Source organism: Myotis brandtii, unplaced genomic scaffold, assembly GCF_000412655.1.
Source record: "Myotis brandtii unplaced genomic scaffold, ASM41265v1 scaffold796, whole genome shotgun sequence".
NCBI classification, from domain to species: domain Eukaryota; kingdom Metazoa; phylum Chordata; class Mammalia; order Chiroptera; family Vespertilionidae; genus Myotis; species Myotis brandtii.
The window spans coordinates 514,562-526,292 of NW_005371207.1; the positions used below are offsets into that span (position 1 = coordinate 514,562).

The 11,731-nt window shown below is 40.3% G+C and overlaps 1 pseudogene; it reads left to right on the forward strand.

Annotated features, from left to right (window-relative positions):
• LOC102262049 overlaps nucleotides 1-2,461 on the forward strand; it is a 10,331-nt pseudogene extending 7,870 nt beyond the window's left edge.
• Nucleotides 2,462-11,731: the final 9,270 nt, after the last annotated feature.

Below are 11,731 nucleotides of genomic sequence, written 5' to 3' on the forward strand. Positions count from 1 at the left end.
AAAAAAATTCCTTTGGGATCAAAATAATATCAAAAAAATAGAAAAGTTTTATATCTATTAACCAAATGCATTATCTTATTTATATACATACAACAATCATTTCATTATAGCCCTTTCCTTACTTCACTTCACTAGAAAAAAAATAATAGCAAAGCTCTATAAGTAATATTTTAATAACATTTTGGATGACTTCTTAAAAGCTGTGACAGAAAAACTATTTTAAAAATTACATTGATGTTTTTCCAATATTAGAAAAGTTTTATAATTCAAAGGTAGCCCAGCCAGTGTGCTCAGTGGTTGAGCATCGACCTATGAACCAGGAGGTCACGGTTCAATTCCTGGTCAGGGCACATGCCCGGGTTGTGGGCTTGATCCCCTGTGTGGGGTGTGCAGAAGGCAGCCAATCAATGATTCTCTCTCTCATCATTGATGTTTCTATCTCTCCCTCTCACTTCCTCTATATTTTAAAAATAAATAATAATAATAATAAAATACAAAGATAAAAACATAATCCCAAAACAGCATGTAGTCAACTCTCCTTCCTCTTTTTATTTCCCCCTGAAGGTGTAAATGGAACTTTTATTCTTCTACAATCTCTCCCATGTGTTTTATGATGCTATCACATTCAAATCACAGAACTAGAGCTGGGAAATGCCAGCAGCTGGCAAAAGACACCAAAAAGAAATATTTTTGTGGTCACTAACATTGAGAAATGGTCACCTAAAATCACAACTATGTGCAAACATATACACACAATACACATACACACATACACACACACACACATGAATACACTTATTTAACAACATGTCTACCCTAGTAAAGTGACTATGTGGTTTCTTGCCTTTTTATAGGATTCAATCACTGTATTAGTTCAGATGCTTTTGGGTGTGAATTGGAGAAAATAGAACCCAGATGGTCTTAAAGAATAGGGAAATTAATTGACTCAACGTAATTATTGAGTTTCGAGTAATGCTTCTCAGACTACTGTGGTGAAGGACAGTTGCTGTTGTTGCATTGTGCTTGTTTTTTCAATCCAGTGCATATTGCTACATGGCCCTAATGCACAAGACTTGTACACAGTTGCCACCACTTTCAACTCATCTCTTTGCTGAGCAATATCCAAACTGGTCTACAGCCTATTCAACACAAGTCCACTGGTCACACACTTAGATGTCCCAGCAATGTCAAATCACTATGAAATTTTCTAACACTTACTCTCAATGTCTGTGTTTATGTCATTGCAGAAGGGTAGCAAACAGTTCACCTTACGTTTTGAGCAGCGCTAGTGGAGAGATAGGGTAGGCCTCAGCATGATTCTTGCTCCATCTCCCACATTCTCTAAGTTGCCCTCCTCTACGTCCCAGCTGCCTCAATGGACTGGGATGGGGATGTATGCAATGGTTCCAGTCTATATATGACAACATCCTCTAAAGCAGTGGTTCTCAACCTTCCTAATGCCATGACCCTTTAATACAGTTCCTCATGTTGTGGTGACCCCCAACCATAAAATTATTTTCGTTGCTACTTCATAACTGTAATTTTGAATCGTAATGTAAATATCTGATATGCAGGATGTATTTTCATTGTTACAAATTGAACATAATTAAAGCATAGTGATTAATCACAAAAAACAATATGTAATTATATATGGGTTTTCCGATGGTCTTAGGCGACCCCTGTGAAAGGGTCGTTTGACCCCCAAAGGGGTCGCGACCCACAGGTTGAGAACCGCTGCTCTAAAGCTATACCAAAAAGAGCAAAGAACTCTCCAGGAGGCCCTAGCCAACCTTCCACACATCTCATTGTTCCTGAGCCTTTCACAGACCAGAAAGAAGGGATTAGGCGTGGAGCAATTAGGCCCACTCTGGGAGCTGAGGGATGGATTCCTTGGGGCATATGGGCTGCACAGCAGAAATAGTCTGTTAAAAATAAAATTGGGACCAAACAAGATGCTGAGGAGCCAAAGGCCGTGCTGCCACTCCCTCCTTCACGTGTGGACAGCGAAGGGTCTACGGACATCTCCCCAAAAACAGCCACACTGGAGCCCTCTTCCGCCTTAGTCTCCCCGGGAACAGAGGAACCTACCGGCGACACCAAGAAAAAAATTGATATCCTGCTAAAGGCCGTGGGAGACACCCCTGTAATGAAAACGAAGAGGTGGGCTGTAGAGAGAACCCGAACCATTCAAGGACTCATTGACTTCATCAAAAAGTTCCCTAAACTTGTGGCTTCAGAATAGTTGTTTATTTATGTGAATCTGTCCTTTGCCCCTGGCCCTGACCAGGAGGTTGGAACCTCTATGAGTGTTTGGCAGGGATGGTAAACGGGGCCTGCATCACTGCAAATCTCAGGCATGGGGATGAATGACAGAGAAAAAGATCTTGCTAACTAAAATGAATCTTCACAAAGGACACAGCTCTGAAAAGTTTGATACTTATGGCAAAATACTTGTGGATATGATCTCCTCAGCATGTTATCTGCTGAGGCCCATGTTTATGCATTTTAAAAACCCAAAGAGTAGACTCACAAAAATGTGATTTGCATTAATACAGAAGTAATGATAAAAGATTGACATTACTCAGTATACTCAGTACTGCAACTATTGCTCCAGATATTGAAAAGGAGATGAAGGTTCTACAAAGCCTCTTTTTTGTTTGTTTGTTTAATTTATCTTTATTGTTGAAAGTATTACAGATGTCTCCTTTTTTCCCCCATTCACCCCTCCTGGGCCCCACCTGCCCCAGGCGTTCACCACGCTATTGTCTGTGTCTATGGGTTACGCATATGAATTCCTTGGTTAATCTCTTCCCACCCACCCCCGCCGTCCCTCTGAGATTTGACTGTCTGTTCCATGTTTCTATGTCTCTGGAGCTATTTTGTTCATCAATTTATTTTGTTCTTTAGATTCCACATATGAATGAGATCATGTGATAAAAAATAAAAACAAAATTGGGTTTATGTGATAAAGTAGGGAAAGAGGAATGGGTGTTAGAGAGACAGTAGACAATGTTGGAAGCATCTGAGCTAGTCTGTTTACATAATGATTGTCAAGCAAAGGGTGTTATTAAATGTTATTAATCTGGTTTGGGCATGCAGAGAGTCTGACTTGGCCTAAAGCAGCGGTTCTCAACCTGTGGGTCGCTTATGGCAAGATACTTGTGGGTATGATCTCCTCAGCATGTTATCTGCTGAGGCCCATGTTTATGCATTTTAAAAACCCAAAGAGTAGACTCACAAAAATGTGATTTGCATTAATACAGAAGTAATGATAAAAGATTGACATTACTCAGTATACTCAGTACTGCAACTATTGCTCCAGATATTGAAAAGGAGATGAAGGTTCTACAAAGCCTCTTTTTTGTTTGTTTGTTTAATTTATCTTTATTGTTGAAAGTATTACAGATGTCTCCTTTTTCCCCCCATTAACCCCTCCTGGGCCCCACCTGCCCAGGCGTTCACCACGCTATTGTCTGTGTCTACGGGTCATGCATATAAATTCCTTGGTTAATCTCTTCCCACCCACCCCCGCCTTCCCTCTGAGATTTGACTGTCTGTTCCATGTTTCTATGTCTCTGGAGCTATTTTGTTCATCAATTTATTTTGTTCTTTAGATTCCACATATGAATGAGATCATGTGATAAAAAATAAAAACAAAATTGGGTTTATGTGATAAAGTAGGGAAAGAGGAATGGGTGTTAGAGAGACAGTAGACAATGTTGGAAGCATCTGAGCTAGTCTGTTTACATAATGATTGTCAAGCAAAGGGTGTTATTAAATGTTATTAATCTGGTTTGGGCATGCAGAGAGTCTGACTTGGCCTAAAGCAGCGGTTCTCAACCTGTGGGTCGCAACCCCTTTGGCGGTCGAACGACCCTTTCACAGGGGTCGCCTAAGACCAACCTGCATATCAGATATTTACATTACGATTCATAACAGTAGCAACATTACAGTTATGAAGTAGCAACGAAAATAATGTTATGGTTGGGTCACAACATGAGGAACTGTATTTAAAGGGCCAGAAGGTTGAGAACCACTGGCCTAAAGTTCTAAGCAGTTAGGGAAGGGACCCTATTCAACTTTCTCCAAACATCTGTGGCCAAGAGAGAATTTCATAGAACAAATGTGTCTCCTTAAGGGAGAAGGTGGTTGAAAGGATGGGTTGGGGAGGCTACCCTTTTGGATTTTGAGGAAGGAGGTATCCAGGGAATGGGCAATCATGTGAGCTAGTCAGATGCCACAGAAGTGTCTCCTGCAATAATTTAAAAATTAACTTCAGCCCTAGTTGGTTTGGCTCAGTGGATAGAGCGTCGGCCTGAGGACTGAAGGGTCCCGGGTTTAATTCCGGTCAAGGGCACATGCCCAGGTTGCAAGCTTGATCCCCAATAGGGGACATGCAGGAGGGAGCTGATCAATGATTCTCTGTCATCATTGATGTTTCTCTGTCTCCCTCTCCCTTTCTCTCTGAAATAAATAAATTAATTTTTTTTAAAAGAACATACCCTCAGGTAAGAATTTTTTAAAAACCATGGTGCAGTTTAAATGTTTAAATAAATTAATTAACTTCATACTCACAGTTCCTTAACTTCCTTCCAAAAAGAACAGTAAGGAAAAAGAAAAGAGAAACTTTATAGTAAACAACCTTCATCAAGGTAAGTAAGGTCGGCATCAATAATCACAAATCATATTGATTAGTAGGTACCCTTGATATGATCTGATGAAAATGGTGCATTATCTCTGATCTTCTTCCCAAGACACCAGACACCAGTATAATCATGAGGAAAATATCAGATAAATTCCAATAAAGAAGTGTTAATGTATAAAAACATTCAAACCTGTAAAGAATTTTTGTGAGCTTATTTTTTAAAATATGTTTTTATTGATTTCAGGGAGGAAGGGAGAGGGAGAAAGAGATAGAAATATCAATGATGAGAGACAATTATTGGTCGGCTACCTCCTGCAAACCCTACATATGGGATTGAGCCACAACCCAGGCATGTGCCCTGACCGGGAATTGAACTGTGACCTCCTAGTTCATAGGTCGACACTCAACCACTGAGCCACGCTGGCCGGGCTGTGAGTTTATTTGAACCAAACTGTCAATAATTGCCAGGAAGCAGAATATCAACATATTGGGATAATGCTCCAGCAGAGAATATCATTTTTTCACCTTGTTTTACATTACAATCAAAGGAGGAGATGTAAGTGGGTTATATGAAATCCATTGGTGATAGATTAGGGAGGTGGCAGAAAGCAAAGCGAGGAAACGTATGGGATTGGATAAAAATGAAATGATAGACCCATAGTTCTTTTACATAGGTGGGAACAGGATAGTTAATGGTCAACAATTATCAAGATAGCAAAAACCCTAACCCCTTCCTGAGTTCAATTCTTGTCAAAGACATGTACTTTGGTTGTGCTCTCAATCCCCAGTAGGGGGCATGAAGGAGGCAGCTGACAGATATTTCTCTCTCATCGATGTTTCTGGCTCTCTATCCCTCGCCCTTCCTCTCTGTAAAAAATCAATAAAACATTTAAAAAAAAAAAAAAAATGCACCAGTTCAGATAGAGGGAATTTGTGGTCTCCGCCCTGGCGCTCTTGCTCACTGTTTGTGCCCCGAGGGATCTGGAAAAAGGGGAGTTATAAGGCACCCTGACATTTCACAGGTATGTTATCTTAGATTCAAAAAGACAATAGGCTCAGTAAAGATCAAAGTTGATCTTTGTCTAGGAAGATACTGGCCTAGGACATGACTACCTACTATAAACTGCTTTTTAATTAAAGGCTTTAATTTCAGATCACCCTTTGTGGTTAATTTATGTCTCTTGAGTTTGCAAGGCTGCCAAGCAGGCCTTCCCTGAGTTAGTCAGGTTAGCATATTTTGTCCACAGAATCATCCTACAAAATATCATTACTCAAAAAAAAAAAGAAAAAAAAAATCATTCCTTTTCAAAACTGTCAAGGTCATCAAGAGCAATAAAAGTCTAAGAAACTGCCACAGCCAAGAGGCACCTAAGGAGACATGACAAGTGAATGGTACTGTGTATTCTGGATGTGATCCTGGAGCAGAAAAGGATCAATAGATAAAAAGTGAGAAACCTGAATAAAGTACAAATTTAGTTCATTATAATTTATCAACATTGTTCATAAATTGCAATATATGTGCCATACAAATGTAAGATGTTAATAACAGGAGGAGGTGACGGGGAGAGAAGAGAACTGTACTATCTGCTCAAGTTTTCTGTAAATCTAAACCATTTTAAAAATAAAGTCTATTAAATTTTTAACTGACTGCTACTAAATAAATGGCTTTAAAATAACTTTAACAGGAAGATCACAAAAGAACACAACTAAAATAGCCAATAAAGATATAAGAAGATATTCAACATTGTTAGTCATCCAGGAAATGCAAATAAAACCACAATGAAACATGGCTCACCCAAATAATTAAAATTTAAAAGACTACCAATTTCAAATGTTGGTGAATGTATGGGGAAACCAGAATTCTTATACTGTATGCTGCTAATGGAAGTACAAAATGGAAACTCCTTGTCAGTATTTATTAAGCCTGAACTTAAACATCCCCCCGGATCCTAAAATTCTACTCCTAAGTGTGTGTGGTTTTGCTTTGTTTGGTGTTGTCGGGGTGGGGGCTAGGGGGTGGTTCTGAATTGCTAATATGTATATACTCAACAGAAATACAAACAGGTGTACATCAAAAGCCAGGTACAAAGTGTTTATAACCATATTTTTCTATCTAAACCAACTAGAAATAACCCAAAAATCTAACAGTAGAATCTATATATATAAGAGGCTAAGTGACTGTCCAACTGGCTGCCTGGCCAACCGGCCAGTAGGTATAATGCACACTGACCACCAGGGGGCAGAGTCTCAACAAAGGAGCTGCCCAGCTACAGCAACTCTCGAACTTCGGGACCCCTCAGGGCATGTGGGAGAGCTGGTTTTGGCCTGATCCCCGAAGGTCAGGCTGAGAGATGCCACCTGCTGGAGGGACACTGCTCACTCCCCAGACACCCTTCGAGCCACGGCGCTGCCTGGCATACAGCAATGAAATAGTGATATAAATAAACAAACTACTGCTACACACACAACATGGCTACATCTAATAAACTTAATGTTGAGCAAGAGAAATCAGACAAGGGACTTCACACTGTAAATTCAAAAGCAGGTGAAAGTAATAGATGGAGACAGAGGTCAGGGCAGTGATTAGGTTTCAGTCGTGACTGAGAGGGACTCAAAGGGGGCTTCTAGGCTGCTGATAATGTTCTGTTTCCAAATTTGAGTGGTAAGTACAGGGTTTTGTTTACTTTATGAAAATTCACCAAGTTGCATACTTTGGGACACTTTTCTATTTGTTTGTTATACTTAAATAAGGAAGGTTGTCTTAAAAAATAATCTTAATAAAATGTCCACCAGTGGATGAATGAATAAACAAAAGGTGGTATATCAATGCAAAGGAATTTCACTCAGCCTTTAAGAAAAAGGAAATTCTGCCCTAGCCGGTTTGGTTCAATGGGTAGAGCGTCGGCTCAGTGGATAGAGCGTCGGCCTGCGGACCGAAGGGTCCAGGTTTGATTCTGGTCAAGGGCATGTACCTCGGTTGCAGGTTCCTCCCCAGCCTGGGCCCTGGTCGGGGCTTGTGCAGTAGGAAACCAATTGATGTGTTTCTCTTCCATCGATGTTTCTCTCTGTCTTTCCCTCTGTCTTCCACTCTCCCTAAAAATCCATGGAAAAATATCCTCCAGTGAAGAATTAAAAAAAGGGGGGGGGGGAATTCTGACACATGCTACAACATGGATAAACTTTGACAACATTATGCTAAGTAAAATAAGATAGACACAAGAGGACAAATATTGATTCCACTTATATGAGGTACTTAGCATAGTCAAATTCATAGAGTTAGAAAGTAAAATAGATAGTAGTAAATTAGTAGCAAGAGAGAGCTGGAAAAGCAGTGTTAGTGTTTAATGGGTACAGAGTTTCAGTTTGGGAGGATGACAAAGTTCTGGAGATGGATGGTAATGATGGTTGCATAACAATATGAATGAATGTACTTAATGTCACTGAACTACACACTTAAAATGGCTAAAATGATAAATTTTATATTATGCATATTTTGCCACAATAATAGTAATTATACTAAAGTATGATATATGTCATAATGATGGTATTACTCAGCTAAATGATAGGTTGTATAAGTACCAGGTGTGTGCTCTCTTCCCAGGAACTCTAATATATGTCGAACATTCATGACTTCATGGCAATATAGTGTAACTCAAAGTGAAGGCTTAGGAAGTGTTGATTAGTTAACAGAGAAACTTTCCAGAAAAAGTATAACTTGAAATCCTTCTAGAAGAAAGAGAAGAACTTGGCTGAGAAGAGGTGTGGGTAACATTTGATCCAATAACACTCCAGGAAGAACTAGGCTCCTACCTGATTTTGCATTTGAATCTGCTTAAGTTGGATTCAGGCAAAGAATCTGGTTGACTAACTTGCTGACTAACCTTGTGGTTGCCACCACGCTGCCCACACCTTTGTAAGAAAACTTCCCTGAATTAGTCAAAATTTAGTAAACCATCTGTGTCTTGTTGGGACCCTGACTGATACATGGAATCAAATTATAAGTCACCAAATTTGGATTCAGGAAAAAAATTTTAAAAGGAAACAACAGATAATATGATATTTGACAAGAAGCCTCGAATATCAAATATTTTGAGGGAAAAAAATGTTGGCATAATTTGCAAACTCAAAAAGATAGTTGATATAGGTCAGCCTTTCAGAGCAGAAAGCAGAATGGGAAAGAGTGGACAATGAAACTGGAAGGGTAAAGGAAGCTATCCAGCATATTCCACATGAAAAACACTACAGAAAGAGGTGTGTCAATTGTGATATGTTTAGCTGCAAGGAGTAGACCCAACTAATAGAAGTTTAAATAAGGGATTTGTTATTTTACAGTAAATCCAGAAGAAAGTCCATTTTTAAAGCTAGGTAAATCTATGATGCTGATAGAAGGACTTATAATCCGATAGATAGAGCACCTGAATTAATCTGAAAAATAATCATATTATTTAAAATGTTAGAACACATATACTTATGTGAATAGGGGGTTAAGTTTTTCTTAAGTTTCCTTTTCAAGGCCTGTGCAAAGCAATTGAGGAGGTGACTCATCTGTGAATTCAGCCAGCAGAACCAATAAGCATGGTCAGACCGACATGGAGTCAAAACATCATCTCATTGCCTGATGACTAAGGACAATAGCTAATGTCTGCAGACCTCCGGGCCTGCACATAGCTGCATTCCTTTCCCAGCCTCACCCTAGCCCATTCCCCTTTATAATTCTGTCCCCTGCACCTTGTTATAAGACATGATTTGGTTGGCTGGACTTCTCAATAAATGCCTTATATGATTCAACCCTGCCTTCATTATTGGACATAGTGACAGGCAGCCCGAGCCCACCCAGGGGGTTTCCTGGTAACAATTCCACCATGTCCCCAATAGCCAGAGGCTGTCCACCTCACTGGCATGTCAACAGGTCTTATCTCTGAGCCACAAGACAGCTGTAGATATTCCTGGCATCAATAGAATTTATGGATTTTATGATGAATGTAAAAGAAGATATAACATTAAACTGGAAAACTTTCACAGACTGCTTTAACTGTTTACCTATAGCAACCATCATGGATGAGAAAATATTTAGTTGTCATGGAGGTTTATCACCAGATCTTCAATTTATGGAGCAGATTCGGCGAATTAATCAACTGATGTACCATGGTCTTCTTTGTGATTTTTTGTGGTCTGACCCTGATAAAGATGACTTGGACTGGGGTGAAAATGACAGACGAGTGTACTTCACATTTGGTGCAGAAGAGGTTGCAAAATTTCTCCATAAGCATGATTTGGAATTCAGCAGTCGCCAACCTTTCAGACCTCATGGACCACCAGTTGGTGACCACTGTTTGGATCATCAACCCAACAGCATCTTGTCAAGAATAAGAGGATTTTGTCCCCATGGTTTTCTTTGTTTAAGTGAGCAAAATCTTTTCCAAAGTCTCCAAATAGGATACGCTCAGATCTCATTAGCCAAAATTCTGGCCTAAGATATTTCTAGCAATGTAATTGAGACTGTCACTTAAATTCATCATGATTTACCTCTAGGACTGGGTGAGGACCACATATTCAGGGCTCTGTCAACAAAGAAGAGGGTGGGAATTTCTTTTTTTAATATTTTTATTGGTTTTTTAACAACATTTTTATTGATTTCACAGAGGGAGAGAGATAGAAACATCAATGACAGAGAATCATTGATCCGTTGCCTCCTGCACACTCCCACTGGGGACTGAGCCAGCAACCTAGACATTTATCCTGACCGGGAATTGAACCATGACCTCTTGGTTCATAGGTCAATGCTCAACCACTGAGTCATGCTGGCCAGGCAAGATTTTTTATTGATTTTTAGAGACAGTAGGAGAGAGAGGGGAAAACATCAATGTGAGAGCAAAACATTGATCAGCTGCCTCCTGCACACCCCCCACTGGGGATCAAGCCCAGAACCTGGGCATGTGCCCTGACTGAGAATCAAGCTGGCAACCCTTCAGTGCATGGGACAATGCCCAACCACTGAGCCATACCAGGCAGAGTAAGGGTGGGAATTTCTGGTAATAACCAACATGCCATTCTCAAGAGAGCATAATATAACACTCTTTCCTCAAAAAAAGAGGCTTTCTTATAGCTTCTCTCTTCATCCCCCAAGTTGGAGAGATCCCCAAGGTCAAGGCAACTTTTTTTTAATCCAAGGATATGTTTATTGATTTAGAGAGCAGAGCGTAAGGGAGGGAGGGAAAGGAGAGAGGGAGGGAAGGAGGGAGGGAGGGAGGGAGGGGGAGAGAGAGAGAGAGAGAGAGAGAGAAAAAAAAAGAGGGAGAGAGAGAAGAGAGAAGCATTGATCCATTGCCTCCTGTACAAACTCCTACTGGGGAATGAACTCACAACGTAGGTATGTCCTCTGACAGGGAACTAAACCCACAACCTTTTGGTATATGGCATGACACTCCAACCAACTGAGCCACCCAGCCAGGACAAGGCAAAACTTTTTAGTGAGAAAAAAATTGCAAATTTCTCTTCCTCTCTACATCCCTGACTTTAAGAAAGTGCATTTGGGGTTTTTTAATTAATCTTCTCTTTATTTTACTCATTCATTCAACAAATATATGTTAAGAACTTAGTATGTGTCCCACTTTGGGGACATAACAAAAATAGGATAATGCCCCTGAGTTCTAGGAGCTCTCAAGCAATGTCAAGAGAGGGCAGTGGAAAACACTCAGAGGAGGGGTAGGTGACTAGAGAGTGGGCAAAGGTGGTCAGGAGCTACTTTGCACATGGCGAGTTGGGTGAGGTGTTGGTTGTGAACAAAAGGAAACCCAGAAGACAGTTGCTTAAGATGTAATTTAGACTCCAACTTTAGAAGGGAGACGCCAAGACCTTACTTGGATATGAAAGTGGCAAGGAAGTAGGTCAAACCTTATTTAGGCAAAGATTGTGTCGTTGACAGAAGCCCTCCCGGGAAAAAATAAAACCAAGATGGCGGCATAGGTTAACGCCGGAGTTTGCTGCCTCGAACAACCACTTCAAAAATACAACTAAAAGACGGAACGGACATCATACAGAACCACAGGAAGGCTGGCTGAGTGGAAGTTCTACAACTAGGAGGAA